This window comes from Poecilia mexicana, unplaced genomic scaffold (assembly GCF_051168715.1).
Source record: "Poecilia mexicana isolate PSO_F unplaced genomic scaffold, ASM5116871v1 scaffold_10, whole genome shotgun sequence".
Taxonomy (NCBI): Eukaryota; Metazoa; Chordata; class Actinopteri; order Cyprinodontiformes; family Poeciliidae; genus Poecilia; species Poecilia mexicana.
Window position 1 is genome coordinate 5,615,942 of NW_028263379.1, and position 11,641 is coordinate 5,627,582.

Consider the following 11,641-nt stretch of genomic DNA (forward strand, 5'->3'; position numbering starts at 1 on the left):
TGACATATGTTTTACCTTGTTCCTATGGGTTTAGCATGTTTAATACAATACTGAGTGGAATAATTCAGCGGGTTTGTGTGGATGAACACTTTTCTTAAACCACTCAGGTGTGGATGAGATTATTTTATAGAAACGGATATCTCTGCTATGTTCCTTTAAAAAGGCCTGACCATGTTTGAACTAGGCCAATGAAACAAATTTCAGCTCGCCAGGCCTTTCTGGCGATGAGCTAAGACCAAAAACAACCATCAGAGCATAGTTGTGTTCAGAGGGGAGTGGCTTTCCCAATTAAGCAAATTAATTGAAGAGTTACCATCTCTGCTAAAATTGAGGATATGAGTTGTATTCACTGAGCTGATCGCAGTATTAACTGCTGGTCTAATCCAGAAAAAATAAAAAATTACCATTAACTGAATTTATGCATTTTCTATTTAGTCTACTGAAGGGGATATGTTCCAATCCTGGATGAGCCCCCACATGCTGAAACCAGAAGGACACCATAACAGGGAAATGAATGGAAGAATGGCTTCAGCAACTGTTTTAGGCAGGCTTGAGAAATCAGTGGTATGGTTAGCCCTCCACTATGTTAGCTCTTAGCCTGTGTTAGGACACTTTCATCTGGTTGCCCCGACAACTCGACAGTTTCCTCAGGGTGAAAGCCTTTGGTTTTGCTGCAACCAAATGCTAGCCAATAGCATATCTAGTAACATTGCACCTTGATATTTCAGCCTCTCAAGCTGTATCTTCTTTCAAATAGATATGTTGTATGAAAAGTGGATAGGCGGGGATCCACTGTAACTTTATATTTCCACTATCCATTCCACTATATTTCAGAGATAGAAGAAATCATTTGCCTGTTGTGCTAAAAGCGGTTGTCGGTTTTGATTGACCTCTTTTTTGTGAGGAATCTTTTTCTCATTTATGTGACACAATCTGGCATACTGTCCTGTCTGCATATCTGAAGAATGTCACCAGTACTGTAAATAATCATGAGTCATGACAAATAGCAGGTATTTTACAAATTGAGTTTCTGGCAGTGACAGAACTGACAACTGGCTAATGTTATGTCCACTCATTATCTCCTTGGACTGTTTGTCTCTGCATTATAATCTTATAGATCATTTTTTAAGAAACAGAAATCTGAAAAAATAACAAATCTTTAATAACTTTTTAGAAATATAACCATAATTTTGGAAAGTGTGTCACAAAGCTGAAACTGGAGCTGGACAAAGCAAGTCAAGGGCAGACAAGTTCACAGAACACAAGACACTTCAAAGTGCCTCTCAGGTTTTCAGTGTGTTGTTTCCAGAGGTCAAGAACAGAAACAAAATGCTGCCTCCTCATGTTCTGACTGTCTGCAAACACTAAGTAGGCAGGTCTGTCGTGACCTGCGGGGTCTACATGTCCATATCTGTCGAGCAGCTCAGGGATACCATGTCGCCATAAATCTTTTCAGGATAGAGATCATTCAGTGCTTTACTGGCCAATAACAATATTCTAGAATTCATCCTTTTTCAAACTGAAAGTAAGCAGAGGAATATGAAGACTTTTCTTATATGGTTCATGTTCCAGGTGTTTCTGGCAGAGGTATTTTGGATGAGCTTCACACACCTGATTGATTCAGGTGAGTCTCAGACGAGTGCAGCAGAGAACATAATGTTTTCAAGGAATTTTTTAAACTGATACAAGCAACTAATTTGGCATTGGATAATTCTTAGGTATGACAATTTTGAAACAGCAAACTGACTATTTTTAAGAAGGCTGCCATATCTGATACAGAAATAATATGCTCAGACTAGCTTGATATGAATAATTCTGGCATCTAACTATATGCTTCCTGTCAAGCAATCTGTCACCACTGTGCTAACCAGAAACACAGAGTCCTGCTGACCGGGATGGCCAGAGGGTGGAGAGGATGAGTGGATGACACCTCTGCCAAGGAGTTGCCATCAGTTGAAGAAGTGTGGCTGTAAATCTGAAATAAATTGAAATTAAAATTTAGTCCAATAGAAGGTCCAATAGAGTCCTACCTGGATTGGACAACACATCTGTAAATGTGACAGTTAGGCCAAGTCCAAATGAATCTGGAGGGGAAGTTGAACTACCCTGGTAAGGAGAGATTGGTGAAGAAGGCTTTTAGAAATATTTGCACGATTAGATTGAAAGAACAGCACTTTCACATTAAAAGAACACATTTAAATTTTGCAGCTTTGGCATTTGTCTCCTATTTTCAACAAACATTTCCCAGTAGCTGCTCTACCATTATTAATGCATTGTGTTTGTTCTAAGAAGTAACAATGAGGGAGGCATGTTGGTATATATCTGCATCTCACTCAGTCATTTCTGCACAACGGATTATCACCAGATACAGGATTATCACTGATAAACAATGGATTTCAATTACATGAACAGCCTAGATTTAGCCCGTCAGTCTGACTGATAATAGTGATTAGTGAAATGGATTTAGTTTGTATCTACTTCATATTTTACTGTTTTATTATTATAAAAGGTTTAAAGAGGTTGGTGAATCATACAACCAGCCCTGCTCTGATTCATGATGCTGAGAAACTGCATATGATGCTGCCAAAAGGTCGCTTATTATCTTCTGGATAGAGCTAAGAAAATCCAAATGTGGACAAACTGAACTGATACATCCAGCTTCGTCAGACCGAAGCTTGATTTGCTACAGTAGTAAACGCTGATTAAATGTATTTGTCCTATAATACTACTGTGTATTTAATTAAAACTTAGAAGAAATATTTATATGAACACTGTTACTTGCATGTTATCGTTTTTCTCTTATTAAAAACTGTTTGGTTTTTTTTTTTGCCTCTATATGCTGTCGCCATCTAGTGGCAAATATAAATACAAACAGCTCAGCTTTCCATACATTTTTATAGCCAAACATTCACTTATTATTTTTGAGGCTTTGTGTGCTGGGCATCAAAATACTAGAAATAAATCCCTATTTAAATAAATTTCATATTTTAGTGGAACACCTTCAGGGATATCTGCTGAAAATGATTCTAAATAAGAGGACTATTAGATCTCTTTACACCATCCAATAATATATTTGGCTTTTACACTAATGCATCTCTTGTTCCACAGGTTAGTAGGAGTTGTTTTTAGTTTCCACATTGACTGACTGAGAGCAGATTTCATCCCTGGTCCTCTGGGAGATGGAGCTACTCATGGGGCTTCGTAGTTTGGGCTTCCTCTTCTTTCCTCCTATAGACTGTGAATCATGTGTCTTTGTCTAAAAGATGCACCCCCTCCTCCTGGATTTTAAATCTACACAAATCCCCATAAATCAGTGTTACTCTGTCCTGCTCAGCAGCTGGAGGGACCAAACAGTGACCTGAAGGATCAGAGCAAAGCCTTTGAGTGGGCAGCTAATTCCTTCTTTAGCCCTCATCGGCTTTCCTCCGTGTCATGCTGGAAACATGAACGACAAGTCAAAATTACACCCATCTGCTAGAAATATTTGGACAAGAAGGAATGAGAAGAAAGCTGGTCCTTCTCGTTGTTTTGTTTCTTAGTTACACTAGAATGTGATTTTTGTAAGTCAAGCAGTGGAAACATTTAAGTTATTGTTTTTGCAGGATGGAAAATACAAAAAAGAAGCTTGAATTTATTGTCACTCAGGGTCAAACCTGATTCCATACAGGCTAAAATGAATAGCTATGTTTTCACTACTTGGTTAAATGTTCTTCAGCAAGTTGCAGAGAAATCACTCTTTTTGTAGCCATGAACATGATCTTTGACATGTGATTAGTCATTAGTAGAGCTACTAAACTGGTTGGTTTCTCAAAAAGACCAATTTTCAACAAAGCTGAAGTTTGGTGTCAACTTGCTTTTTATAAATCCCCAAACCAGTTTTTTTTTTTTTTTTGATCATATTCTTGTATCATTTTCAGTCTGTGTTGATTAAAGTCAATATGGGACAAATTTAAACTTGTGGAGCAAATTCTTGCTCAAAAAGAGTTTTTACTACATAATCAATTTAAAAACAATTAAACAACTGGTTAATAGCACATCAGATCTGTCAACTTTTTCATTACCTTCCCCTAATCCCATTATGTGACAACTTGTGTTTTGCCATCTATCTATATTAAATTAGTTTTAATATCTGAATGTACTTTTTATAGTATTTGTGTTATACTTTTGTATTGATTGTATTTATTTTCTTATTTTTTCAGTTTAACTTTGTATGTAGTGGCACTCTATTTGTTCAGAGACAACAGATAAAAAATATTCAAATGGCTAATTCTGGCACATTTACAGGAATCTTACTTAATGTGCAGTGTCCCTGCCAAACAAATAAAACAGAAATCAAATTTAAAAACTCATTTTATTATTTTTAAAAAATCAAACTTTTGAAATTAGTTTTTAAAAGCATCAAATTCATATGAAATGAACGTCCATGAAGTCTGGATGTAAACTTCTGAAAACTGTCTCAGTCAGAGTTCATATCTTTACTGAAGAATGTAATAATCCTTCTTTTTAATTATTTTACACTGTGGTGCACCCTGGTAAAAAAAAAATATACTTTAGTATACTTCAAACATTCTTAAAATTGTGAAAGTACACTTTAAGTATACTAATTATTAAGTGTACTACTACTTCCTATAAGTATATCAGAAGTATACGAACAATACACCTGTACCAATTTTGAAATTAGTACTTTAAACACACTTAAACATAACTGTACCAAAATACACTTTTAATATATTAAATAAAAGAATACTTTAAGTGAACAAAATATGAATGAATATGTATGAACTTTTAAGTGCCTTAATAATCTTTTACTATTTATTAAAATTGCATACAATAAAAAAAGGATAATCATGATGTAATTTTTAAGAAAGTGCCCAATTAATTTTCAGATGTGTGATGTAAAACCTTATAATCAACGGCATTAGCTCCAGTTCATACTCCAGACCAGATGGTGGCGGTATTGCACACTTTCATTTATTTAAAAAACGCCACAAAGAGAAGAAAAAACTTGAACGGAGGGAAGATAACAGATGCTGTTCAAATTCGCCATTTTTACTCGCATAATATTGCCTTAAAAGTAGAGAGGGCCTTGACAATAGTTACTAATTTTGGTAAATTCAAGCTGGTGACGTCCTAATCCGAGTTGGATGACAACACAACGGGACAACAACCGATGGAAATGAAATGTGTGTCACAAAAGGAGCCCGGAGGGACGAAGGATGCTAACGTGTTGCTAGCTGGTGGTAAGTTTGCTTATTAATTATCTTCATTTAATTATAAACAGTGCAGTAAATATATATAACTTACGTTGGTTTCTTAAATTTATCAATTTTATTGTGACTTGTATGATTATTACTATAGTAGTCATTCAGCTTCATGTTATAACTGCATGGAGGCTGTTTGTTGCGTCTTATACTTTATTAATTCATAAACTAACCTGGTTTTAATTAAGCTCCATATGACAGAGAGACTTTGATATTGTGAGGTTGTTGTTCTAACTCGTTCATCAGTGTTTTTATCTTCAACATATGTTTGCAGTCTAACTAAGCAAATGAAGATGAAAGAGGAAGCCAGAGAAATCAGGTGTTAGAAACCTAAAGACTTTTCTCTCTCAGAAGAAGCTCTGACTCCACCAAATCACCAACCAGCTCTGAGGATGAACCTCCACATTGTCTTCATGATGTAAGTTTGTTTTTTCAATGGGGAACTAGCTACATTTTCAACAACAAAATCTGCTGTTACCAACACTAAGTGCTTAATAAACATGATTTGATTTAAAGGTAACTGGAAAGAATTTTTCTCTTCTTGTTAATCTAACATTTATCTTTCTTTTTTTATTTGTTGTTGACTTTCAGGGCCCTGTGATGGACTGGTGACCTGTGCAGGATGAGCCCTGCCTCTCATCTGATGGCTGCTGGAGATGGGCACCACCAGCCCCCCTCACCACCCTGCAAGGATCAGCATGTTCAGATCATGGATGGAAAGATTTTAAGGTAGTTTGTCTCCTTAAGTCCACACTTAAAACAGCTTCATAGTTAATGCCAACATCAACTGATTCTATGACATTGCTGACTATTTTTTCTACTTCTAACATAAACGGGCAAAGACACCCAGAAATGTTTTTCCACCCCAGGCATCCGGTCCCAATCATCATCAGTTCTGATGATGTCACATATATGGCGAGTTCACAACGTCTTGAAATTGTAAGTATTATTTTTTTTATTTGCCATTTTTCTGTTCTCTTTAAATACAAATGCTTTCTCTGTTTAATTGCTCTATTGTTCTTTTTTTGTAGGTTTCTGTAAGGTGCAGTGAACTGGAATGTTCTGTCGTTGATCCTCACTTTCATGTTTTATTGTCACACTTAAATTTTCATGTTCATATGTTCACTTTTGATGTGTAAACTGATAATTTATGTAAAGTTCATAAAGTTGTGAGTAAAATTGGACAATTTTAAAATGTCTGTAATAAAAAAATATTTGAATTACCTTGGGCATCTTGTGTAATTAATTTTTCCATGTAATTTTAGCCTAAAACAGTGTAAGTACTGTAGTGTAGTTATGCATGTCATTTACAAAATAGTTACGTAGGAATAAAGATGAATTAAGAGTAATTAAAATTGTAGTTTATTATCAATGGCAGCAAATCCAAAATAAAAATGAAGTGTAATTTAAATACATTATTATATTAATAGTATATTTAAAATATATTTGAAGTATATTCAATATATATATATGTATATATATATATATAATATAATTTTGAGACATAATTAACACTCAAAATATAATAATTATATCAAAATGTAATAGAGCTCTGAAATATGAAATTTAAAAAGTATACTTTAAGTGCACTAAGTATACTTGAAGTTGTTCCAAAAAAGTATGTGTAGTATAATAAAGTATACTATTAATTGTAATTTTAAACAATTTAAATACTTCTAAAGTATACTAAGTACAAAATAAGTTGTTCCAAAATATTACAGTTGAAGTACATCGATAAAAGTATACTAAAGTATGTTAAAATTTAGTATACTAAAGTATACTTCTTTTTTTTTTTGTTACCTGGGAAACCACGCAAAAAAAAAAAAAAAATCCTGGTAAAAAGGCACACCGGACCGCGCAGGGTAAAACACTCAGAGTTCAGTTGATCTGTTTGGATCAGACAGATCCAACTGACTGATGAATTAGCGCAGATTCTTCTGCTGATGGGAACCAGGAGGAAGTTGTTCAGACCCCAGCGGCTGAAGTGATGCTAATTTAAGTGAAGTCGCTTAATTCAATTTATTAAAAGTTATTGGGGCCTCCGTCAGTGTTTTCTCACTACGAGAAAAATGTAGATGCATTTATCTGCTTAATTTGTGATGGGATCTGGATTCACGGTGAATATTAACTAAACCGCATATAATGCGACTAAATAGCCGATGTTAATATGATTGTAATTTCAGGATAAAAATAGTACATGACCGATTTTTATTTTTATGTTGTTGGTCAAGATAAGGATAACAAAAAAAGTCTAGCGCCACCTGCTGCCCTGACACCAACTCACACACATCTTCATTCACAGTCTTACTTGTAAATCGATTTTTCTTTTCTTGGACGTTTTGATGTTAGCTTGTCATGTCTCAGTTTTATTCGCTGGGAAAATCAATAAGCAGCTTGAGGTGACTCTGCTGCTCTCTAGTGGTGAGAAGCCGCAATGTTGGCTGGTAGCAATCGGAATGCATTATGGGAGATGTAGTTTGTAGTCAATTGATGCTCAAAACCTATTTTAAGTCAATCATTGGCCTATAAAATGCTGGGGGGGCACATGTGGCCCGCGGGCCTTGAGCATTACGCCACAGAACTGCCAATTGGTAATTGAAGTAAAGTAGCTTTGATTTCACAGAAGCCTACATTGAAGTCGATTGGCAAATAAACCATCACAAAAGGGGAAGGCTCTTGTTGTCTCACTGCACCCCAAGAGATGCATAACCTACAAAATCTGTTTCTGTCTGGTTTCGAACCAGAGACCTTTTGCATGTAAAGCAAATGTTATAACCACTACACTACAGGAACTGAACTTCTCTGCTTTGTTTCAGTTTGAGGTTCCAAAGTTGAAGATGTGAGATGCAAAGCATGAAAATTTCAACTTGCACTGAGATGCATGGATTCAGAGTACAGACCATGACACCACAGAACCCTTGTTGACCGTTAGTAAACACCTGTGATGAATAGAACATACTAAAATAGTTTCTGTCTGGTTTCGAACCAGAGCCCTTTTGCATGTAATGCAAATGTGATAACCACTACACTACAGAAACTTAGGCTCTTTGCAGTGTACCTGGTAGATGATCCAAAATTTGTTAGAGACTATTGTCAACAATGGGCATGGAATAATGTCAAATACTTATACCACAGATCCTCTCGGAGAGCACAGTAACTTGGTGAACAAACTGTCAGACTTATACTTGTGCCTAATTTCACATTACAGTCCATAAACTAAGCCTGGGATCAAAAAATTGTATTGAAGATGTCATTAGCAGAGACAAATGGTTCTACAGAGACTTGGCTAAATGGCTATAAAATAAAATCAATACTTACAAATAAAAAAATGGTTCAAAAATAAAATTAACACATTAAAATAAAAATATATCTGAAATACAATCCACACTTGAAAATTAAAAATGGTTCAAAAATAATATCAACTCTTCAAAATACAAAATCTCTGGAAAATAAAATATTATGTATGTTGTTTTGAAAAACATTAGAATATTAGAATATACTTTAAGCACTTTTATCAAATCTTCATTGTGGTAAGATCATGTAAGTTATTCTTAAATCCATGGAAACTCAACAGTTTGTAAGGTAGGTGAGTTAGCTCAGCAGGTTAGAGCACTGTGCTGGTAATGCTGAGGTTGTTGGTTCAAACCCCATATGGGGCAATTCATGTGTAAGGTCTTTCAAACAATCAACACTTCAAAATAAAAAATGGTTCAAAAATAAAAGCAACACTTTAAAATTAGAAATGGTTCAAAAATAAAATCAACACTTCAAAATAAATAAGGGTTCAAAAATAAAAAAAGCACTTTACAATTAGAAATGGTTCAAAAATAAAATCAACACTTCAAAATAAATAAGGGTTCAAAAATAAATAAACACTTTACAATTAGAAATGGTTCAAAAATAAAATCAACACTTCAAAATAAATAAGGGTTCAAAAATAAAAAAACACTTTACAATTAGAAATGGTTCAAAAATAAAATCAACACTTCAAAATTAAAAATGGTTCAAAAATAAAATTAATACTTACAAATAAAAATATTTAAAAAATAAAATCAACACTTTTCAATTGTAAAATGTATTTTTGAACCATTAAAAAATGGTTTAAAAATAAAATTAACAGTTCAAAATATATAATGGTAACTGTTTCTGTCTGTTCAGTCTATAAACTAAGCCTGGGATCAAAAAATGTATTGAAGATGTCATTAGCAGAGACAAATGGTTCTACAGTCTTGGCTAAATGGCTAAAAAATAAAATCAATATTTACAAATAAAAAATGGTTAGGAAGTGCATTACAAACCTTTGTTTGAAATGGCACGTTAAATTCAAGTTTCCATTACAGACCAGAGAAAACTAAAGAGAATGCAATGTTGTGTTTATCCATTTGAGGAGCCAGCAGTTTATTTTGAGGAAATAAATGACTGTAACATGCGCAGTCCGCTGCTCAACCACTGCTGACGTGGCTCCGCTCCTGCGAATAATTAGAAACCGCTGGAAGAAACTCATCCAGCGGATTTAACAAATGGAGCCTTCTGGGTTCACGTTATGTTAAAATCAACACTTCAAAATTAAAAATGGTTAAAAAATAAAATAAACAGTACAAAATCTATTGACTCAGTCCGTAAATGGTTGTAGTCAATTTGTGCTCAAAACCTATTTTAAGTCCATCATCGGCCTATAAAATGCTGGGGGGGCCACATAAAATGACATCACGGGCCACATGTTGCCCGCGGGCCTTGAATTTGACACATGTGACTTATAGTGTCAGTGACTCTATTGCCCCCTGTTGCCCCAATTGAGCAGTAATACAAGATAAATTGACTCTAGGCTCGATTCATATACGAGCCGGCTGATCTGCTTCTGTTTGGATTGGTGCTCTAACCTATCTGTTAGCACTAATGGAGACCAATATATAGATAAGTGTGTCTTGCCACAAAAATCAATATCAATGTGGCCACTGATGGTTTTTGAGTTAAAGTGCTTTGTTTGCTGCCATCGCCCCGAAACAAAGAGGCTGTGGTTCCTTCTATTAACGATTCCCAGTCAACCTTGAGAAAGAGTCAGAGAGATGGAGGCAGAAATGGAAAGATGGAGTGGCGGTGAAGGGTGGCACTAGTGGCACCAGCAGCACTAGAGCGGGAGATTTGCTGGGAGATAGAAAAGCATCATCGATGGAGCACAGCTGAGCTTTAAGAAGAGAGTGATGGAGTGTAACAAACCAAAAATGATTCATAAATGCTCAAAATAATCTTTCAGTTATTAAGAAAAGATTATTAAAATTACGTCCTTTACACAAAGAAAAAATTGCAGTAGAGTTGAAGTTTCATCAGGCATGATTTTTTTGTCATCAATTTATTGATAAAATAGAAATATGAAGTTTATTGATGTCTAAAACAAAACATTCAATAGTCATCATTGAGCACAATGTACATAAAATTGATAATTTTACATTTCTTTTACCTCTTTCTGTTAAAAAAAAAGTTGTAATAGTCTGTTTGGATTTAAACAAGGAGCAACAAGATTCTTTTTTCTAACCAAACTTGAAACACTTGAAGTTTTCAAAACATAAATCTCAGTAGAACTGACCATCCATCGAGCCACCTATAAAAATAAACCTTATACTTCTAATAGATGTAATGTTATTAGTTATATACAGTTAGTTATATAACTGTTAATTGTGGCAAAGTCCTACAAGCACACTACCTTAGTCGTATATAGCTGGCTGTGTTGACTTTAACTTGTTTAAATGGTAAAACCATTTTAAGTGAATTCAAATAATAAACAGATTTTGTATTTTTAGGATTTAATTATAAGAAGTTCAGGCGATTTTTTTTATCCACCAGGGTCTGAATGAAAAGTGTTCAAAAGAGAAAACTCTCAGAGCTTAAACTTTACTCAACAATGAAGCCATTTGTTTTAGTGATCTTTTTTATTTTGACATTTTCTAACTTTTACTGAATATCAAAAAATAAGAAAGAAATTGGACAAAACCAAACTATGTTATTTTTTCTTTTGCATATGCTAATGGACATTAAGCTAGCAAGAGTCACAGTTACTGACTTGTGCGCTTGAGGAAATCTGAAGTGTAACATAATCACATACAGCAAATCTATGCCAGACATTCACAAAAAGATCATATCTGTTGTGTGACCTGATAGCAAACCACATGGAACGGAGACTTAATCAGGATAAAATCCAGTCTTCCTGGTTCTGATGGAATAACAGACTTCATAGAGTCTACCTTCATATTTCTACTTTTGAATGGAAATTACACATGAAGCACACCTCTCATGGTCTGACCTTGCAAAAATGAGAAAATGACCAATAAAATAAAAAAATATTGTCATTATTTCCACATGATTGATTTATTCCCGGTTTATAG

The 11,641-nt window shown here is 34.6% G+C and overlaps 1 long non-coding RNA gene across 1 annotated transcript; it reads left to right on the forward strand.

The window, feature by feature from the left end:
* Positions 1-5,444: 5,444 nt before the first annotated feature.
* LOC148156696 (uncharacterized) lies at positions 5,445-6,485 on the forward strand. The gene is made up of 3 exons (XR_015764445.1): positions 5,445-5,679; positions 5,853-6,200; positions 6,293-6,485. It is a non-coding gene; the product is annotated as an uncharacterized LOC148156696 (long non-coding RNA).
* Positions 6,486-11,641: the final 5,156 nt, after the last annotated feature.